Below are 23,908 nucleotides of genomic sequence, written 5' to 3' on the forward strand. Positions count from 1 at the left end.
TTATAGTGTATGACTATAGAGCTTATCCTTGAACAACATTAGTTTTAAATGTGCAGATTCACTTGCACACAAATTGGTTTTAATAAATGTATTAGAAGTTGTTTTTGAATATTTGCAACAATTTGAAAAAACTTACAGATGAACTATGTAGCCTAGAAATATTGAAAATAATTAAGAAAAATTAGGTATGTCATGATTGCATAAAATATATATAGATACTACTCTAGACCATACCTGGCACTATTTTCAGTTGAGAGAAATTTTAAAAATGTAACATTGGAGTGTTAAATAATAATTACAGGAAATTGATTGTAGTACATATCGTACTACTATAATATATTTGTAGTTACCTCCTGTTGCTATTGTGGTGAGCTCAAGTGATGTGAGTATCCACTTAAAACACTACAGGACACTAATCATCTCTATGTGAGCTGTTAATCTTTCCAATAAACTGGGTACCACAATAAAAAGTGATCTCTCCCAGTTCTTGTAAATTTTTCATTATGTTTAGTGCAATACCTTAAATAACAACATCTCAGGACTCCTATGAAGTGCCACTAATGGTGCAGGAAGTGCTCCTAAGAAGCAGAGAATAGTCATGACCTTACATGAAAAAGTTGAATTGCTAGGTATCTACTGAAGATTGAGGTCTACAGCTATGGTTGCCTTCCATTTTAAGATGAATGAATCCAGTGTAAGGACTTTTTTTTTTTTAAAGAATTTGTGAAGCTGTAGCTTGCTGTGGCTACAGCAGTACATATGAAAATTTTGTACTTTTGTAAATACTTTATGTCATATTAAAAATGCATATTTTACTGGGTGCAGGATTGCTAGGAGAAAGACATATCTATATATTCTAATATGATTTGAGAAAAAGTAAAGTTATATGCCAATGTAAAACAAAAGCAAGGTGAAGGACTAAACTGGAGAATTTGATGAAAGCAAAGGATGGTTTGATAATTTTAGAAAGAGGTTTGGCTTAAGAAGTGTCAAGAAAATTGGGGAAGCAACTTCTGCTGATCAAGAGGCAGCCGATAAGCTCCCAAATGCCAGTAAGAAAATCATTGAGGAGAGAGGATATCTGGCTGAACCAGTTTTTAATGCAGAAGAAAAGTGCCCTGTTCTGTGAAGAAACTGTCACAGAGGATACTTATTAGAAGGGGAAGGAAGTGAGCCCCAGGATTCAAGGCAGGAATGGATAGGCTTACCCTACTGTTTTGTGCAAATGTGTTTAGGTTTATGATCAAGAATATCCTTATTTATAAAACTACTAATCCCCAAGTTTTAAAGGGAAAAGATAAATTGCAGCTGCCAGTCTCTTTTTGAAAAGCAAGAAAGACTAGATGAGTAACTTCTTTCTCCTGAATTGGTTCCACTGATGCTTTTGAAAGCACCTTGCAGGAGATGTCTGTCTTAAATTTTTTTTTTTTTTTAATATAGGACCATGTCCCAGGCCACCCGGAACCCCATGAGTTAAACACCAAAAGTGTCTACTTGTCCCCTGAACACAACATCTCTAATTCAGCCCCTAGATCAGGGGGTGTAAGGATCTTTAAGGCTCATTACACATGATAATTTAGTGAAAGATTGTCAGTGATATGGAAGAGAAACCTGATAGAGAGATCATGAAAGTCTGAAAGGAGTATACCATTGAAGATTCCATCATTGTTATAGAAAATCTGTGAAGCCAAAAATCCTGAAATAGTAAAGTCCTGCTGGAGAACTGGTTCAAGATGTTGTGCATGACTTCACATGATTGACAACAGAGCCAATCAAGAAAATCATGAAGATATTGAAGATATGACAAACAAAGGTGGTGAAGTGGGTAAAGTGTTTCAAGATATGGATGTTGGAGAAATTCAAGAACTGATAAATACCACAACAAAAGAATCAACAGAAGATTTGATGGAAATGAGTGGCTCTCAATCAGTGCCAGCTGAGTAGGAAGGAGATACAGAAGAAGCAGTGCCAGAGACAAATGACATTAGGCAATTTGGCAGAAGGACTCCAATTATTAAAGACTGCGTTTGATTTCTTTTATGACATGAACCCTTCTACTACTGGGTTGACCAAAAAATTCATTTGGGTTTTTCTGTACTCTGTTATGAAAACCTGAATAAACTTTTTGTCAATGCAATACACTGTGTATTACAGTATGGTACAGTATTGGCGGGCTTCCCAGGTGTCTCAGTGGTAAAGAATCTGCCTGCCAATGCAGGAGATTCAAGAGACGCAAGTTTGATCCCTCAGTTGAGAAGATTCCCTATAGTAGGAAATGGCAACTCACTCCAGTATTCTTTCCTAGAGAATCCCATGGATGGAGGAGCCTGGCGGGTGACAGTCCAGGGGTTGCAAATAACTGTACCTGACTCAGTTAGTGAGCACGCATGCATTGTATGTGTGCGTCACTCTCCAATAATTAGAGAAACTACATGAGAACATCATAGGTAGGTGGGTTTTTTAAAAAAAAATAACAATGTTTCTAATGCTGTATTGTGAATATGACTATAATACTCTATGTAATAAAAGTTTATAATGATTCATTCATTAATTGTGTAGGTTGCACTACCATGAAGCAACTAAATTGAGTACACAGTCTCATAAATCAATCATATTGCTACTTCTTAATTATCAATACAAGAATCCTTATACCAGTAAATAAATATGAATTTCTTTTTCTCATTTCATTTTAATATCTTTTTATATTTTCATTTTTGATGTCTAGTGTTAGCAATATGTATAATATATATAATATTTTGTATTATGTAAGATGTACTGATATAGGCACTGATAGATGATTTGACAGATGGTCTTGCCCCTTGGAAGAAAACCTATGACAAACGTAGACAGTGTATTAAAAACCAGAGACATCATTCGCTGACAAAAGGCCATATAGTCAAAGCTGTGGTTTTTCCAGTAGTCATGTATGGATGTGAGAGTTGGACCATAAAGAAGACTGAGTGCTGAAGAATTGATGATTTTGAATTGTGGTGTTGGTGAAGACTCTTGAGAGTCCCTTGGACTACAAAGAGATCAAACCAACCAATCCTAAAGGAAATCAACTCTGAGTATTCATTGGAAGGACTGATACTGAAGCTGAGGCTCCAATACTTTGGACACCTACTGCGACAAGCTGACATATGGAAAAAGACCCTGATGCTGGGAAAGATTGAAGACAGGAGGAGAAGCGGGTGACAGAGGATATTATGGTTGGATGACATCATCGACTCAATGGACATGAGTTTAAGCAAAATCCAGGAAATAGTGAATGACAGGGAAGCCTGGCGTGCTGCAGTCCATGGGGTCACAAAGAGTTGGACAAGACTGAGTGACTGAACAACATTTGTTTACTGTAAGATTCACTACTCAGGAATTGCCTCCAGTAATTCTTGTTGTATAATTTTCTAAAAATTCTGGGACATATATTATTCTACATTCTAATCCAATTAAATTTGTCCTTTTGGTGGACAATATCCACATATATGAATGATGCATATAAATCAACAATATAAAACCAAACAACTCAAATAAAAAATGGGCAAAGAGACACACAGAAGGATTTGTGGACACAGAGGATGAAGGAGAGGAAGACAAGCTGAGAGAGTAGAGTTGACATATATACTCTATCATGTGTAAAATAGCTAGCTAGTGGAAAGTGGCTGTTTAGCACAGGGAACCCAGGTCCATGCTGAGAGGGCTGGGATGGTGGGGGTGGGAGAGAGGTCTTAGAAGGAGTGGATATATGTGTACTTATAGCTGGTTCATGTTGTACAGCAGAAACCAACACAACATTGTAAAGCCACTATTCTCCGATTAAAAATCATTCTTTAAAAAATGTAAGCCCTAAAGGCTTACTTTTTCTCTGCTTCCATCACTGGTTTTTCTTTTACATTTACAACAGTGTGTGTTTCAACAATAAATGAGTGAAATAAAAAAAGTGGTCAAAAACTTGATTATACATTTTCCCAAAGGAGACAGACATATGGCCAACAGGCTCATGAAAGATGTTCAACATCACAAATTGATGCAAATCAAAGTCACAATGAGATACCACCTCCTGCCTGTTAGAATGGCTATTATCAAAAATGCAAGAAATGACAAGTATTGGTGAGGATGTGGAGAAAAGGAAACAGAGAGTTTCGGTGAGAATAGAAATTGGCTTAGCCACTATAAAACTTATGGATATTTCTCAAAATATTAAGAACAGAGCCAGCATATGATTCAGTCATTCCACTTCTCAGTATTTACCAAAGAATATGAAAGTACTAATTGAAAGTATATATGCACCCTTAGATGGGGAAACAGGGGAAACAGTGTCAGACTTTATTTTTTTAGGGGCTCCAAAATCACTGCAGATGGTGACTGCAGCCATGAAATTAAAAGACGCTTACTCCTTGGAAGGAAAGTTATGACCAACTTAGATAGCATATTCAAAAGCAGAGACATTACTTTGCCAACTAAGGTCCATCTAGTTAAGGCTATGGTTTTTCCTGTGGTCATGTATGGATGTGAGAGTTGGACTGTGAAGAAAGCTAAGCACCAAAGAATTGATGCTTTTGATCTATGGTGTTGGTGAAGACTCTTGAGAGTCCCCTGAACTGCAAGGAGATCCAACCAGTCCATTCTGAAGGAGTTCAGCCCTGGGATTTTTTTTGGAAGGAATGATGCTAAAGCTGAAACTCCAGTAGTTTGGCCACCTCATGCAAAGAGTTGACTCATTGGAAAAGACTCTGATCCTGGGAGGGTTTGGGGGCAGGAGGAGAAGGGGTCGACAGAGGATGAGATGGCTGGATGGCATCACTGACTCGATGAACGTGAGTCTGAGTGAACTCGGGATTTGGTGATGGACAGGGAGGCCTGGTGTGCTGCGATTCATGGGTTTGAAAGAGTGGACACGACTGAGTGACTGAAATGAACTGAACTGATACACCCTTATGTTCACCACAGTACTATTTACAATAACCAGGTTAGAAAAACAACTTAAAGGCCCACTGACAGATGGATAAAGAAGATGCGGTGTATATATAGAATAGAATTATATTCAACCATAAAAAAGATGAAATTTCCAATTGTGATAACACAGATGGACTTCAAGGAAATTATAAATTAGATAGAGAAAGACAAATACTATATGACTTCACTCATATGTGGAATACAAAAAACAAACAAGCAAAAACCAAAATAAGTAAGCAAAGCAAACTAATCAAAAATAAACATGTAGATACAGAGAAGAGAATAGTGATTATCAGAGAGAAAAAGGTGGGGGAGTGGAGGGTGAAATGGGTTAAGGAGATCAATTATATCATGATGGAAACTAAATTTTCAGTGGTGAGCACTGTGCAGTGTATACAGAAGTAGAAATATAATGTATTCATAAAATTTGCATAATATAAACCAGTGTTATCTCAATAAACAATAAATTAAAAAATAATATATCTTAAAATGCAACAGATATAAAAAATTTTTTTTTTGGTCTCATTTACAAGGATCATCTTTAAGGCCAGTTTTTTATGCTTGTTCAAACCCAGAGAAGGAATTTCTTAGCTGTCTCCTTCTCTACTCTCTGGTAAACTTCTACTTGGCCGACAGTTAGCTCCACACTTTGTTCGATATACAGTTCACTTGGAGCTCTCTGTTACAGTACACTTTTCATTCTAAGCAAAACCTGTGATTCAGTTCTCTATGTGACACCTCTGATTTAGGAGCAGGTTTCTGGGTACACACAGTAGCCAATGATATTATCGCTCTTGGCACAGAAACTTCATTCTTTGAAATGAGGCTACTTAAATCAGAGCTCCAGTATTCTTGGTGTAACATGACAGAGGTCAAGCTTCTACCCTATGAATGGAGGCTGGATAAAGAAAGAGATCTTCAAGATATTTTAGCCACTCTTGCTTTGAATAGACCTTCTGCATTATTTATACCTTGGGGATAAGATATATTTGCTGCCTGATACTCTCAAGGTGATGGGCTTCCCAGGTGGCACTAGTGGTAAAGAACTCATCTTCCAATGCAGGAGACTAAAGAGTGGTTCAGTTCCTGGCTTGGGAAGATCCCCCTGGAGGAAGGCACAGCAACCCATTCTAGTAGTCTTGCCTGGAGACTCCCATTGACAGGGGAGGTTGGTGGACTATGGCCCATTGGGTTGCAAACAGGTAGACATGAATAAAGCAACTTAACTCTCTGGGCGACATGATAGCCTTTGTCTGGTACCTAGGGGAAGAGAAATCTGTGTATTTTTTCCTGCACTTGTTTGAGTGGAGGAAAGTTATGCTGTGCTGAGAGAGGAGAGGAAGGAAGTGGGTCCTTGATCAAATAAGTGTGTGTGAATATTTATATTGACTTTATTCACAATATCTGAAATCAGAAAACACCTCAATTGCCCAAGATTTAAGAGTAGCAAAATTTGGTACATATGTAAATGGAATACTCATCAATAAAAAAGAATGAGTTACTTATAGATATTACAAAATGAATAAATCTCAAAATCATTTTACTCAGTGAAAGAAACCTGAGAGAAAAGGGTGCATACTATAGGCAAACATATTTATATGCAAAAAAAAAATCATATCGCTGGTTACCTGAAAATGGAGTTGGAAGCAGGCATATTTAGAAAAGGGCATGATAAGTCTCTTGGAGGTGATGGAAATGCTCTGTGTCTTGATATGGTGATGGTTTCATTGATGTATAAAACAGGCAAAACTCACAGAAATATATACTCAGTGAATACAGTTTATTTCACACTAATTATTTCTCAATAAAGTGTTTGAGAGAAAATAATGAGTAGAGCTGCATTTTTAGATGCAAGGAGTTGTGTTTTAGAACTCTGACTCAGATATGTCTTTTTTTGGATTGATGATTTTAAAAAAGATGTTTTTGGTCCTTCCCAAAGGATTCTCACTAGAAAAGAGCTCTTGTACATATGCTGACTCCTATTAGACTCAGGCTGCTTCCACACTCTCCCACCCCCAATTTCTTTCTGTTCTTCTTTTCTATTTTAAGTCTGGAGTCCCTATGTTCCTCATGGATCTTGACTCTGGAGTCTAGACATCTTAATAATAAATTTGTACTTCTTTCTTTCCCAGGAGGACCATATCCCAGGAGGCAAAGAAAAGCTCAATGCTGCAATTATAAAAATTTATACTGTTATGCCAAAGCCATTATGAAAACTGTTGCTTTTATTTGAGCAGATTATCAGAGATTCCAGATGACTCAGGACCTCTACTTGGATGTCTAAGACAATCTATTTTTGCTTCCTAAAAGCATTCAAGCCCTAGACAATGCAGAAGAGGAACTACCCTATTGATTGATTCCTCAGACACACTTTGCATCACTACAGAATATAACTCCTGGAAGCATATCAGAGTTAACCAAGCATCACTGGAAAATACACTTTTTTGTCTTCTACAAAGGACAATGACTTTTTCCAACATCAACTACTAAAGGAAAGTTTAGTAGTTTACATAGAGCAGTAAGAAAAATAAGGCTATTTTCTCTAAGGGAAGAATATGAAACTGGGAAAATGAACATGTATTTGGAAATTTTGAGAGGAAAGGGGTTCACTTTATTTTGACATAATGATTTTTAAAATTATTTTTGTAACATAGTCATTAAATTTGTTTACTCTTTCTAAAATTAAAATGATAACAAGACAAAACATCAGAGTTCTGCTGCTTCTTTTTACAGAACATGACAAATTACCAAACAATATAAGGTAAGAGTAAATTTGAAAACATGTGAGTTTTTGACAAATAATAAATCACCAACTGACTACTTGTCTATTGAATACTCTGGGAAAAACACTCTCCGTTTTCTAGATATAAGTGGTTTTAGCTGTAAACTTATTAACATTAGAATGAATTTGATAGGAATAAATCTCAAAAATTCAAGTAATCTGGTCCCTTGGTTCTAGGCAGGATTTTAAAGAAATATAAATAAGATACATTATTTTTCAAAAATATTTTTCAAAAGTATTTTACAACTACTACAGGGTTTCTTTTCACTGTCTAAATAATTTATACTCCTAAGACCCTAACTCTGATCTATTTAAAATCTTGCCCCTTTATAATTATCTTCATATTTAATTTTTGATGGATCTGGTGAATAACAAAAATATATCAAGACAACATCATACCATTTTACTGAAAGTCATCTTTTCCTCACCAAAATATTAAACTTCTTTCATATTTCTTTACCAAAGAAAAAGTTGATAGATATCACACAGTGATTAGAACATGCAACCACTCAGAAGTTACTGACTTCATTCTTGTAGGCTTCAGGGTCCACCCAGAGCTCCACATTCTCCTCTTCCTGCTTTTTCTGCTTGTCTATGCCATGATCCTTCTAGGGAATGTTGGCATGATGGTCATTATTATAACTGATCCCCGGCTGAACACACCAATGTATTTCTTCCTAGGCAACCTCTGCTTCATCGATCTCGTCTATCCATCTGTTATTGCACCCAAGGTTATGAGCAACGTCTGGTCTTTGAGCTAGTCCATCTCCTATGAAGGCTGTGTGACCCAGCTCTTTCTCTTCGCCCTCTTCATTGTGACCGAGGGGTTTCTCCTGGCAGTCATGGCTTATGACCGCTTCATTGCCATCTGCAATCCTCTCCTCTACACTGTCCAGATGTCAACACGTCTCTGTGTTCAGTTGGTGGCTGGTTCCTATTTTTTTGGCTGTATCAGTTCAATTCTTCAGACCAGCATGACATTTACTTTATCCTTTTGTGCTTCTCAGGCCATGACCATTTTTACTGTGACACTCGCCCACTTCAGAGACTATCTTTGACAGATAGTTTCATCTGTCAAATGACAGATGACATTCATCCGGAGAATGGTTTCTTTCACCTTATCTGGCCTCATTATCTTCCCTACCATCGTAGTTATTATTGTTTCTTTTTTGTACATTGTGTCCACAGTTCTAAAGATACCCTCCACCGAAGGGCATAAGAAAGCCTTCTCCACTTGCAGCTCCCACTTGGGAGTCGTGAGTGTACTGTATGGTGCTGTCTTTTTTATGTATCTCACTCCTGACACATCTCCTGAGCTCAGTAAAGTGGCCTACTTGTGTTATACCCTACTCACTCCCATGTTGAATCCTCTGCTTTTACTCTTTGAGAAACAAAGATGTCAAAGAAGCTCTAAACAAACTTTTGGAGAAGAAAAGTACTATTCTGTGATTATTATTTCTTTTCCACTAATGAGTGGTGTCTGTTTATTTTGTACTCCTCTGGTCATCAATAAAACTATTCTCCTGAGTATCATAGAGATACTAACAAAAGCTTTTTTTAAGGTAATATATTCTTTCCATATAGTACTTTATTTCCATGTGAGCATTGTCAAATGTAAATGTCTTGGATATTGGAGATGCTCTGGAGATGCTCAGAAGCATTGTCCAAGATGAATCTTCACACTTATCTCAAATAACAGTTTATTTCACAAAGTTGATTTCTATTTGTTTTTATGACATTCTGCTGAACACTATTTTTATACATTATTATCATGTTTAAATAATTATTTTGTCCAGTGTTAGCTTTGGAATGGCTCCTTCCCTTATACACAATCCCGGATGGCTCAGACTGTAAAGAATCTGCCTGCAATGCAAGGGACCCAAGTTTAATACTTGGGTTGAGAAGATCTCATGAAGAAGTAAATGCCCATCCACTCTAGCCTTCTTTCCTGGGGAATTCCATAGACAGAAGAGCCTGTAGGGCTACAGTCTGTAGGCCACAAAGAATCAAACATGAGTGAGTGAATAACACATTTTACACACAATCATTGGAATGTCCAACTTACTTTTTAAAGTAAAGGATTCATGAATTATTACTAATTTCTCTAACATGCTAAAGGGTTTTGACCTGAAACAAACAGACTGCCAGATCTTTTTCTAGCAAATATGGGCTTGTTTAGGATCAGCAGAGAATTACAATTTGTGGTCTGTAATCATGGCGAGCCATATGCATGTTTTTGCATGCCAAGGGAAGGAGAACCATTTTATAGAAGAAAGAGGAAGTTGAGAACTCTAGTGAACACAGTCCTTGTTTTTCACTGGCTGAGTCTTTGCCAGAGAAAAAGAGTAATCTTCTTGTAGCCATTCCAAAGGAATGGATCAAAGCCTGAAAAACCCACCATTGTTTCAGAGAAAAAAGCCCTGTTCACATTGATGTATGGCAAAAGCCACCACAATACTGTAAAATAATTAGCCTCCAATTAAAATAAATAAATTAATTTTAAAAATGGGTCAAAGGCTAGCCATCGTAGGAGAAGCAACCTCTTTCTGCAGGGAACAGGCTGGTCAGTTTCCATGGAAGAGTCTGATCTCAAATCACACCAAAGTGCCAAATGACTAATAACCTAAAGAACCACATATTAACCAGAAAGTCAAAACATTTAAATAGACCCCAAATAAAGCCAGAGTGCTTCAAATGCAAAGAGGGTGAAAGCGCAGTTCCAGGATAAACACATCTTCACTCTCCAGAGTTGGTAGGTAAAACAGTAATAAACAATGGGCTCAAAAGAGGGTACTGCACCTGTTTGCACACCTGCCCTAGAGCTGTTGGGGAATCTTCTCTGGTCCCTGCAGGAGCGACTGCAATGTTGACCCGAAACAAATAGACTGCCAGATATTTCTCCAGCAAACATGCAGGAGAAGCACAGAGCTGCAATTCAAGGTCTGCCACCATGGCAAGACACATTCAAGTTCCCGAATGACAATGGAAAGAGAAATCTTTTAAAGAAGAAAGATTGAGCATGTCAACTACAAATTGGCATTTGCCATATACCTCTACAAGGATTAGATCAAGTACTGACACAGCTGCTGATTTTCAACACTCTCTGAATGGAGTTCAGGGTAGAGAACAGAAATAAGGCATTCTGTGCTCTGGGAAAAACTGGGAGAACAGGTCTTCAGATAATTAGATATTTTCAGGAGCTGATTTTATGAACCCAATTTTTGTGTCTCCTCACATATAGAAAAACACTAAAATCCATGGTGATAACTGTTCCTTGTAAGCAGCACAAACCTTCAAAAAATGTGTGCTTGATTTTTGAACAAAAAAATATGTGCAAAATATATGTACACGCCTTCAACAAAATCACATATATACTGACCATCTTTGGAGTAGTTTGTCAGAGCTATCTGAGGTGTTGTCTCCCAGACTATAGACTTCATTTTGCCCCAAATACAATTTGACTCATGACTCTCAGGTGTGTATTTTTGTTTAAGTCAACAGGTGCTGCAGTGAACAAAGAATCCCGGATTTTTCATTGGATGAGTCTGTCTTTCATTGGAAAGAAGAGGAGTCTTTGTCCTTCCCATTGGGCTCTGCTTTGTTGTAGGTGTGAAAACTCCCAACTTTGATCCTTCAATTCCATTTAATTGAGGTTTCTGTTTACTAATGTTTTATAACCATTGTTGAATTTTCTCTTGAATCAACTATTTTATATATGCTGTATCAAAAGGTAATAATAATAAGAAACAAACAATAAATAATCTTCATTTTATACATCAGCTTGGGAAATTGTATATTGAGTATGTCAGCCATAGGGGAGTGCTCTGAGGACCTATTTGCTCCTGGGTCTAATATATAAAACCAAAGTGGGAGATAAAAATATACAAAATATTTGAGCAATCATTTCCTTAAATGAACCTTCATATTTTTTCCTATATTAATTATATAAGCAATATTTAATAAAAGAATAGAAGCTAGTCAGTTATCAAAATAGAATATGATTCAAAATTTTCTTAGTTGCCTCTGTATCTTCATTTATTCTATTAATTTTATTTAATCTCTAACATCATCTGATCTTGTGGTAGGCTTAGTATAAATAACCATATTCTTTAGAGAACTTACAATTTAATGTTGGAATCAAAGCATTGGACATGTAATTGAAATCCAGAAATTTTATTTTATTGTTTAATGCACACAAAGAATAAATATGGAGATTGTAAGGTGGGGTGCCTGAGAGTGGGTGTTGGTAATCAAGGAAAGTCTTAGGGCTATATGGAAAATATATTTGAAGGATGTAAGATTGGAGTCAGGGATACTGCTTTATCAGTTTATGTTATTGATGGGGCTTGAAGTACGCCAATGTAATTTTAAAAAGGCTTATTTAAAAATATAAGTATAATACCCAGAACACAGTAACTGATTAGTATGAGAAGGATGCAGCAAAGAAGGTGTGTCTCATCATTTTGAACCTGAATAATACGTGTGGTGATGGTACAAACCATAAAAATAAAGGAGCTCTTAGCAGGCTAGGAATAGAGGAGAATTTCCTTAACTTGAAAAGTAACATCTACCAAAAATCTAGAGCTAAGATCATATTTATGGTGAGAAAGCAAAAACGTTCTTGCTAGAATTAAGAACAACGCTAGGAAGTCCCCACTACAAAACCTTTCAACATCCAACAGTAAGTCTTAGCTAATACAATGGACAAGAAAAGGAATGAAAAGTGATATGGACTGAATTATGTTTTTCAAAACTCAAATGCTTAAGCCGTAAATCCAGTACTATAGCATATGACTATAGTGTTGACTCTTGAACAACAATGACCTGCACTGTGCAGGTCCACTTACACACAAACTGCTTTCAATAATGTATTATAATTTTAAAAATATTTGCAACAATTTGAAAAAAGTTGCACATGAACTATGTAGATTCAGTTGAGTTTAGTTCAGTCGCTCAGTCAGGTCCGACTCTTTGCGACCCCATGAATTGTGGCACGCCAGGCCTCCCTGTCCATCACCAACTCTCCGAGTTCACCCAAACTCACGTCCATTGAGTCGGTGATGCCATCCAGCCATCTCATCCTCTGTTGTTCCCTTCCACTGTTTCCCCATCTATTTCCCATGAAGTGATGGGACCAGATGCCATGATCTTCGTTTTCTGAATGTTGAGCTTTAAGCCAACATTTTCACTCTCCACTTTCATTTTCATCAAGAGGCTTTTAGTTCCTCTTCACGTTCTGCCATAAGGGTGGTGTCATCTGCATATCTGAGGTTATTGATATTTCTCCCGGCAATCTTGATTCCAGCTTGTGCTTCTTCCAGTCCAGCATTTCTCATGATGCACTCTGCATAGAAGTTAAATAAACAGGGTGACAATATACAGCTTTGACATACTCCTTTTCCTATTTGGAACCAGTCTGTTGTTCCATGTCCAGTTCTAACTGTTGCTTCCTGACCTGCATACAGATTTCTCAAGAGGCAGGTCAGGTGGTCTGGTATTCCCATCTCTTTTGGGATTTTCCACAGTTTATTGTGATCCACACAAAGGCTTTGGCATAGTCAATAAAGCAGAAATGGATGTTTTTCTGGAACTCTCTTGCTTTTCCCATGATCCAGTGGATGTTGGCAATTTGATCTCTGGTTCTTCTTCCTTTTCTAAAACCAGCTTGAACATCAGGAAGTTCATGGTTCACGTATTGCTGAAGCCTGGCTTGGAGAATTTTGAGTATTACTTTACTAGCGTGTGAGTGAGTGCAATTGTGCAGTAGTTTGAGCATTCTTTGGCATTGCCTTTCTTTGGGATTGGAATGAAAACTGACCTTTTCCAGTCCTGTGGCCACTGCTGAGTTTTCCAAATGTGCTGGCATACTGAGTGCAGCACTTTCACAGCATCATCTTTCAGGATTTGGAATAGCTCAACTGGAATTCCATCACCTCCACTAGCTTTGTTCATAGTGATGCTTTCTAAGGCCCACTTGACTTCACATTCCAGGATATCTGGCTCTAGGTCAGTGATCACAGCATCGTGATTATCTGGGTCATGAAGATCTTTTTTCTATAGTTCTTCTGTGTATTCTTGCCACCTCTTCTTAATATCTTCTGCTTCTGTTAGGTCCATACCATTTCTGTCCTTTATCGAGCCCATCTTTGCATGAAATGTTCCCTTGGTATCTCTAATGTTCTTGAAGAGATCTCTAGTCTTTCCCATTCTGTTGTTTTCCTCTATTTCTTTGCATTGATCGCTGAGGAAGGCTTTCTTATCTCTTCTTGCTATTCTTTGGAACTCTGCATTCAGATGTGTATGTCTTTCCTTTTCTCCTTTGCTTTTCACTTCTCTTCTTTTCACAGCTATTTGTAAGGCCTCCCCAGACAGCCATTTTGCTTTTCTTCATTTCTTTTCCATGGGGATGGTCTTAATCCCTGTCTCCTGTACACTGTCATGAACCTCAGCCCATAGTTCATCAGGCACTCTATCTATCAGACCTAGGCCCTTAAATCTATTTCTCACTTCCACTGTATAATCATAAGGGATTTGATTTAGGTCATACCTAAATGGTCTAGTGGTTTTCCCTACTTTCTTCAATTTAAGTTTGAATTTGGTAATAAGGAGCTCATGATCTGAGCCACAGTCAGCTCCTGGTCTTGTTTTTGTTGACTGTATAGAGCTTCTCCATCTTTGGCTGCAAATAACATAATCAATCAAATGGAAAGGTATTCAGAAAACATCCTGGTCCCAATGAAGAAGAAAATGACATAACGTTGAACTGACTCTGCCTGACTCTGCATCTTTCACTTCTGTAAATATTCAACTCAGGGTATAAAAGCTCCCTTTGAAAATAAAGCTGCAGACTTGGCTTCATCAGAGCTTGGTCTCTCCGTGTCGTTCTCTCTCTCTCTCTTTCTTTTTTCAGGCTGATCCCCTGAAGCGCAGAGGCTCTCTGAGTTTACTTTCCTGCCCAGGCTTCTAAGACCCAATTGAGAAAGCGCTCTGCATTTTCACTCCATCTAGAGGGCGCCTGTGGCCTCCGTGAACAGAGCAAGTCCCATGTTAGGGGTTTTATTGGCTTTCTGTGTAAACCAAGGAATATCAGCCTGTTTCTCTCTCCTTTACTTTCTCTCTTGCCGACGCCGCTCATCCTGAGGGTATCCCTGGATCCTGCTGGGGCTGGACCCCTTTAATGGACCTAACATTCCAGGTTCCTATGCAATATTGTTCTTTATAGCATCAGACTTTACTTCCATCACCAGTCACAACTGAGCATTGTTTTTGATTTGGCTCAATCTCTTAATTCTTTCTGTAGTTATTTCTCCACTCTTCTCTAGTAGCATATTGGGCACCTGCCGACCGGAGTTCATTGTTCAGTGTCCTATCTTTTTGCCTTTTCATATTGTTCATGGTGTTCTCAAGGCAAGAATACTGAAGTGCTTTGTCATTCTCTTCTCCACTAGACCACGTTTTGTTAGTACTCTCCACTATGACCTGTCTGTCTTGGGTGGCCTTACAGGGCATTGGTCATAGTTTCATTGAATTAGAAAAGGCTGTGGTCCATGTGATCAGTTTGATTAGTTTTCTGTGATTGTCGTTTTTATTCTGTCTTTCCTCTGATGGATAAGGATAGGAGGCTTATGGAAGCTTCCTGGTGAGGGAGACTGACTATGGGGGCAACTGGAACTTATTCTGATGGGTGGGGCCATGCTCAATAAATCTTTAGTCTAAGTTTCTGTTGATGGGCAGGGCTGTGTTCCCTCCCTGTTTTTTGACCTGCGACCAAACAATGACAGGGGTAATGAAGATAATGGTGACCTCTTTCAAAAGCTCTTTTGCATGCACTGTTGTATTCCGTGAATGCAGAAGGCCACCGTCGAACCACATCTCTGCTGGAGTTTCCTGGACATTCACAGACAAGTCTTTATTAACACAAAACAAACACAAATGTATCACAAGATGTTAAAATTTACCAAAACTAATGAACACAAATCCTTATAGACCATACCTGCCTGGTATAATTCCAAGTTGAGAGAAATGTAAAAAACCTAATAATGCAGTATTATATCATAAGTACAGGAAATTGACTGTAGTGCATACTGTACTACTGTCATAATTTTGTGCTACCTCCTGTTGCTGTTGTGGTGAGCTTGAGTGTTGTGAGTATCCATTTAAAACACTACATGATACTAATCATCTCCATGTGAGTTGCTAATCTCTCCAATAAACTGGGTTCCACAATACAAAGTGATATGTCCCTCTTGTATTTTTTTTCATCATATTTAGTGCAATACCTTGAATAGTAACACCATTAGACTCCTATGAAATGCTACTAGTAATGCTGGAAGTGCTCCTAAGAAGCAGAGAATAGTCATGACCTTACAAGAAAAAATTGAATTGCTGGGTACCTACTGAAGACTGAGGTCTGTAGCTATAGTTGCTTGCCATTTTAAGATGAATGAATTCGGTGTAAGGACTATTATTTTTTAAAAAAGAAATTCATGAAGCTGTAGCTTGTAGCTATGCCAGTAGGCACTAAACTTTGCATTTTTGTGAAATGCCTTATCTCATATTAAAAATTCATTTTTTTACTGGGTGAAGGATTGCCAGGAGAAAGACATATCTATACATTCTAATACGATTTGAGAAAAAGTGAAGTCATTATATTACAACTTTAAGCAAAAGGAAGGTAAAGGATTGAAAACTGGTGAATTTGATGACAGCAAAGAATGGTTTCATAATTTTAGAAAGAGTTTTGGCTTAAAAAGTGTCAAGATAACAGGAGAAGCAGCTTTTGATGATTAAGAAGCAGCAGAGGAGTTCAAAATGCCAAGAAAATCATTGAAGAGAGAGGACATCTGTCTGAACCAGTTTTTAATGCAGATAAAAGTACCCAATTCTGGGGAAAAAAAATCACAAAGGATATTTATTAGTGAGGAATGGAAGTGAGAACCAGAATTTAAGGCAGGAACAGATAGTCTCACCCTACTGTTTTGTGCTAATGTATTCAGATTTATTACTTATAAAACTGCTAATCTCCAAGATTTAAAGCAAAAATATAAACTTCAGCTGTAAGCCTTCATGTTGTATAGCAAGAAGGACTAGACAAGTACCCTTTTCTTTTCTGCATTGGTTCCATGGATGCTTTGGTGCTGAAGTAGGAAGTACCATGCAGGTATGCCTAACTTTTTTTTTTTTTTTAACCAGACAGTGTCCCTGGCCTCCTGTAACTCCATGAGTTAAATACCAAAAGTGTCTACTTGCGCCCTTAACACAACATCTCTATTTCAGCTCCTAGATCACGAGGCATATTTATCTTTAAGGCTCATTACACATGATACTCTACAGAAAATATTGTCAATGATATGGAAGAGAACTCTGACAGAGACAATATCCTGAAAGTCTGAAAGGATTATATCACTGAAGATGCCATCATTGTTATAGAAAAAGCTGTGAAAGACATCAGGCCTGAAATAGTAAATTTATGCTGGAGAAACTGTGTCCAGATGCTGTACATGACTTCACATGATTTACAGCAGAGCCAATCAAGAAAATCATGAAAGGTATTGAGGATAGGGCAAGTGGTGAAGTGGTTATTTTGTTTCAAATTATGGAAGTTGGAAAAATTCAAGAACTGCTAAATACCACAACAAAGGAATTAACAGAAGATTTGATGGAGATGAGTGGTTCTGAATCAGTGCCAGATGACAAGGGGATGCAGACCTTCAAAGAAGTGCTAGAGACAAGTGACATTAGGCAATTGGGAAAAAGGACTCTAATAATTTAAGACTGCTTTTGACTTCTTTTATGACATGAACCCTTCTATTATTAGGTTAGCTAGAAATTTCATTCCAGTTTTTCTGTACACTGGTATGAAACTAAGCCATGCCCGTGGGGCAACCCAAGATGGGCAGGTCATGGTGGAGAGATCTGACAGAATGTTGTCCACTGGAGAAGGGAATGGCAAACCACTTCAGTATTCTTGCCTTGAGAACCCCATGAACAGTATGAAAAGGCAAAATGATAGGATACTGAAAGAGAAACTCCCCAGGTCAGTAGGTGCCCAATATGCTACTGGAGATCACTAGAGAAATAACTCCAGAAAGAATGAAGGGATGGAGCCAAAGCAAAAAGAATACCCAGCTGCAGATGTGACTGGTGATAGAAGCAAGGTCCGATGCTATAAAGAGCAATATTGCATAGGAACCTGGAATGTCAGGTCCATGAATCAAGGCAAATAGGAAGTGGTCAAACAAGAGACGGCAAGACTGAACGTTGACATTCTAGGAAACAGCGAACTAAAATGGACTGGAATGGGTAAATTTAACTCAGATGACCATTATATCTACTACTGCAGGCAGGAATCCCTCAGAAGAAATGGAGTAGCCATCATGGTCAACAAAAGAGTCTGAAATGCAGTACTTGGATGCAATCTCAAAAACGACAGAATGATCTCTGTTCATTTCCAAGGCAAACCATGTCTATGCCCCAAGTAATCCGAGTCTATGCCCCAACCAGTAATGCTGAAGAAGCTGAAGTTGAACGGTTCTATGAAGACCTACAAGACCTTTTAGAACTAACACCCAAAAAAGATGTCCTTTTCATTATAAGGGACTGGAATGCAAAAGTCATGAAACACCTAGAGTAACAGGCAAATTTGGCCTTGGAATACAGAATGAAGCAGGGAAAAGACTAATAGAGTTTTGTCAAGAAAATGCACTGGTCATAACAAACACCCTTTTCCAATAACACAAGAGAAGACTCTATAAATGGACATCACCAGATGGTCAACACCAAAATCAGATTGATTATATTCTTTGCAGCCAAAGATGGAGAAGCTCTATACAGTTAGCAAAAACAAGACCAGGAGCTGACTGTGGCTCAGATCATGAACTTCTTATTGTCAAATTCAGACTGAAATTGAAGAAAGTAGGGTAAACCACTAGACCATTCAGGTATGACCGAAATCAAATCCTTTATGATTATACAGTAGAAGTGAGAAATAGATTCAAGGGCCTAGATCTGATAGATGGAGTGTCTGATGAGCTATGGAATGAGGTTTGTGACATTGTACAGGAGACGGGAATCAAGACCATCTCCATGGAAAAGAAATGAAGAAAAGCAAAATGGCTGTCTGGGGAGGCCTTACAAATAGCTGTGAAAAGAAGAGAAGTGAAAAGCAAAGGAGAAAAGAAAGATATAAACATATGAATGCAGAGTTACAAAGAATAGCAAGAAGAGATAAGAAAGCCTTCTTCAGTGATCAATGCAAAGAAATAGAGGAAAACAACAGAATGGGAAAGACTAGAGATCTCTTCAAGAACATTAGAGATACCAAGGGAACATTTCATGCAAAGATGGGCTCGATAAAGGACAGAAAAGTTATGGACCTAACAGAAGCAGAAGATATTAAGAAGAGATGGCAAGAATACACAGAAGAACTGTACAAAAAAGAGCTTCACGACCCAGATAATAATGATGCTGTGATCACTGACCTAGAGCCAGATATCCTGGAATGTGAAGTCAAGTGGGCCTTAGAAAGCATCACTATGAACAAAGCTAGTGGAGGTGATGGAATTCCAGTTGAGCTATTCCAAATCCTGAAAGATGATGCTGTGAAAGTGCTGCACTCAGTATGCCAGCAAATTTGGAAAACTCAGCAGTGGCCACAGGACTGGAAAAGGTCAGTTTTCATTCCAATCCCAAAGAAAGGCAATGCCAAAGAATGCTCAAACTACTGCACAATTGCACTCACTCACACGCTAGTAAAGTAATACTCAAAATTCTCCAAGCCAGGCTTCAGCAATACGTGAACCATGAACTTCCTGATGTTCAAGCTGGTTTTAGAAAAAGAAGAGGAACCAGAGATCAAACTGCCAACATCCACTGGATCATGGGAAAAGCAAGAGAGTTCCAGAAAAACATCCATTTCTGCTTTATTGACTATGCCAAAGCCTTTGACTGTGTGGATCACAATAAACTGTGGAAAATTCTGAAAGAGATGGGAATACCAGACTACCTGACCTGCCTCTTGATAAATTTGTACGCAGGTCAGGAAGCAACAGTTAGAACTGGACATGGAACAACAGACTGGTTCCAAATAGGAAAAGGAGTATGTCAAAGCTGTATATTGTCACCCTGTTTATTTAACTTCTATGCAGAGTACATCATGAGAAATGTTGGACTGGAAGAAGCACAAGCTGGACTCAAGATTGCCTGGAGAAATCTCAATAAACTCAGATATGCAGATGACACCACCCTTATGGCAGAACGTGAAGAGGAACTAAAAGCCTCTTGATGAATGTGAAAGTGGAGAGTGAAAATGTTGGCTTAAAGCTCAACATTCAGAAAATGAAGATCATGGCATCCGGTCCCATCACTTCATGGGAAATAGATTGGGAAACAGTGGAAACAGTGTCAGACTTTATTTTTCTGGGCTCCAAAATCACTGCAGATGGTGACTGCAGCCATGAAATTAAAAGACGCTTACTCCTTGGAAGGAAGGTTATGACCAACCTAGATAGCATATTCAAAAGCAGAGACATTACTTTTCCAACAAAGGTCCATCTAGTCAAGGCTATGGTTTTTCCTGTGGTCAGGTATGGATGTGAAAGTTGGACTGTGAAGAAGGCTGAGTGCTGAAGAATTGATGCTTTTGAACTGTGGTGTTGGAGAAGACTTGAGAGTCCCTTGGACTGCAAGGAGATCCAACCAGTCCATTCTGAAGGAGATCAACCCTGGGATTTCTTTGGAAGGAATGATGCTAAAGCTGAAACTCCAGTACTTTGGCCACCTCATGTGAAGAGTTGACTCATTGGAAAAGACTCTGATGCTGGGAGGGATTGAGGGCAAGAGGAGAAGGGGACAACAGAGGATGAGATGGCTGGATGACATCACTGATTCGATGAACGTGAGTCTGGGTGAATTCCGGGAGTTGGTGATGGACAGGGATGCCTGGCGTGCTGCAATTCATGGGGTCACAAAGAGTCGGACATGACTGAGCAACTGATCTGATCTGATCTGGTTTGAAAACCGGAATGAACTTTTTGGCCTACCCAATACATTATGAATTACCTTCATAATGAGTTACACTATGGAGCTTCCCTTATAGCTCAGTTGGTAAAGAGTCTGCCTGCAGTGCAGGAGACTCAGGTTCAATTCCTGGGTCAGGACAATCCCCTAGAGAAGGAAATGGCAACACATTTTTGTATTCTAGCCTGGAAAAGCCTATGGACAGAGGAGCCTGGCAGTCTACAATCATTGGGTCACAAGATTCGGACATGACTTAGCGACTAAATCACCACCACAGTATATGTGGGTTTCCCAGTTAGAAGCTCTGAGTTGAGAAGACCCCCTGGAGGAGGAAATAGCAACCCACTCCAGTATTCTTGGCTGGAAAATCCCATGGACAGAGGGACATGTGGGGCTACAGTCCACGTGGTTGCAAGGAGTCAGGCATGACTTAGCAATTGAGTATAAATGCATGGTATGTGTACCTGACTCTCTAGTAATTAGAGAAACTGCATATTACTATCACAGGAAGGTGGGTTTTAAAAAATGTAACAATGTTTCTGACACTGTATTATGACAATGACTATAATACTGCATGTCTTAAAAACTTTATAATAATTCATTGATCAGTTGCATAGGTTGGGCTAGCATGAAGCAATTATACTGACTACAGAATTCTCATAAAGCATTCATATTGTGCTTTAGTTAATAATACACCTGCATTGATACAGGGGTAAGTATCCTTACACCTGTAAATAAATGCAAATTCTTTTTTCACATTATCATTTTCATATCTTTTTAAAATCTTCTCATTTTTGATGTCTAGTGTAAGTAATATGAATAACATATACAGTGTTTTGTACCATATGGAACTATATTGATGTAGGATTGAGAGATTATTTGACAGATGATCATTTGTTGATTGATGTGCATCTGTAAGTTTCCCTACTTGCCATATTGTCTCCAGTAATTCTTCTTGTTATATCATTTAAAAAATATTCAGGGGCATATTTTGGTTTACAGTCTAATGCAATTAAATTTGTCCTTTCAGGGGACAATATAAAGAATGCATGAAATTCAACAACAAAAAACAAACAAATTGATTAAAAAATGGGCAGAGGCATAGAGAAGGACTTGTGGACCCATCAGGGGAAGGAGAGGGAGATAAACTGAAAGAGTAGCATTGACATATATACACCACCATGGGTAAAATAGCTGGAAACAGCTATATAGCATACAGAACCCAACTCGGCACTGAGAAGGATGGAATGGGGAGTTGCAAGGGAGGTTCCAGAAGGAGGGGATATACATATACTTATAGCTGATTCATGTTGTTGTACAGCAGAAACCAACACAACATTATAAAGTAATTATCCTCCAATTAAAAATAAATTTTTAAAAAAAGTAAGCTCTTTTAGGGCTTGCATTTTCTCTGCTTCCATCACTGATTTCTTTGCATTTACAAACAACAGTGTGTGTTTCAACAATAAATGAGTGAAATAAAATCACGAATAAAGGATTTTAATATACATTTTTCCATAGAAGTCATACAGACACAAGAAAACATGTTAAACATCACAAATTATTAGGGAAGTGCAAATTAAAGCCATAATGAGACATCACCTCATGCCTGTTAGAATAGCTATTACCAAAAAGGCAAAAAATAAGTGATGATGAAGATGTGGAGAAAAGGAAACTCTCATACATTCTGGGTGAGATTATAAATTGGCTCAGGGAAGATAGAAAAAAGTATGGAGATTTATCAAAATATTAAGAATAGAGCTACCATATGATTCAGCTATTCTGCTTCTGGGTATTTATCCAAAGCATATGAAAATACTAATTTGAAAAGATATATGCACCCCTGTGTTCATCACAGCATTATTTACAATAACCAAGATAGAGAAACAACTTAAGTGTCCATTGATGGATGGATAAAGAAGAAATGGTGTATATATAGAATAGAACCATACCCAACCTAAAAAAAGATGAAACCTTGCCATTAGTGATAACATGGGTGGACTTCAATGGTATTATTCTAAGTGAAATAAGTTAAATAGAGAAAGACAAATACCATATGACTTAATCATATGTGTAATACAGAAAACAAACAAACAAAAGCCAAAATAAGTGAGCAGACCAAACCAATCAAAAGCAAACATGTAGATACAAAGAACAGAATAGTCACTATCAGAGAGAAAGAGGAGGGGGAGTGGAGGGTGAAATGGGTAAAGGAGATCAACTATATGGTGATGGAAACTGAATTTTCAGCGGTGAGCACTGTGCAGTGTATACAGAAGTAGAAATATAATGGACTCATGAAACTTGTATAATATAAACCAGTGTTACCTAAATAAAAAGTGTATTAAAATAATAATAAATCTTGAAATATCCGTATCACAGAAAAAAAAAAAAACTTTTTGGTCCCCTTTGCCAGGATAGTCTTTAAGGCCAGTTTTTTATGTTTGTTCCAACTCAAAGAGTGCATTTCTTATTTGTCTCCTCAAGTTCTCTCTGGTGTACTTGTAGTTGGTCTACAGCTAGCTTTTTGTTCTTATGGAGCTAATGGTCTCTTCTTCATTGGCTATTACCAAATTATTATTACGTTTCAAAGTTCACTTGTGTTTGGACTTCCCCACACGTTGTTCTAAACAGAGTCTGTTCACTTGGATCTCTCTGTTACGGTACACCTTTCATTCTAGGCAAAGCCTGTGTGTGGTTCAGTACTCTCAGAGTGACCCCTCTTGCTTTAGAAGCAGGTTTCTGGGTGAGGTCAGTAACCTAATGGTATTATCTGTCTTGGCAAAGAACCTTCATCCTTTGAACAGGGGCCACTGAAACTAGTTTATCATACCAGAGGTCAAGCTTTTATTTTATGAATGAAGGCTGGTAGAGAAAGAGATCTCCAAAATATGTTAGCCATTCTTTCTTTGAATAGAGCTTCTGCATCATTTATATCCTACGGAATGAGATATGTTTGCAACATACTACTCTCAAGGTGATGGGCTTCCCAAATGGCACTAGTGGTTAAAAACCCACCAGTCAATGTAGCAGACATAAGAGATATGGGGTTCGATTCCTGGCTTGGAAAAATCCCCTGGAGGAGGGCATAGCAACCCACTCCAATATCCTTGCCTGAAGAATCCCTTGGACAGAGGAGCCTGGCAGGCTACAGTC

The 23,908-nt window shown here is 38.1% G+C and overlaps 1 pseudogene; it reads left to right on the top strand.

Annotated features, from left to right (window-relative positions):
- The first annotated feature begins 1,752 nt into the window (after positions 1–1,752).
- Positions 1,753–9,184, top strand: LOC113893458 (annotated as a pseudogene).
- Positions 9,185–23,908: the final 14,724 nt, after the last annotated feature.

This window comes from Bos indicus x Bos taurus, chromosome 5 (genome assembly GCF_003369695.1).
Source record: "Bos indicus x Bos taurus breed Angus x Brahman F1 hybrid chromosome 5, Bos_hybrid_MaternalHap_v2.0, whole genome shotgun sequence".
NCBI lineage: Eukaryota > Metazoa > Chordata > Mammalia > Artiodactyla > Bovidae > Bos > Bos indicus x Bos taurus.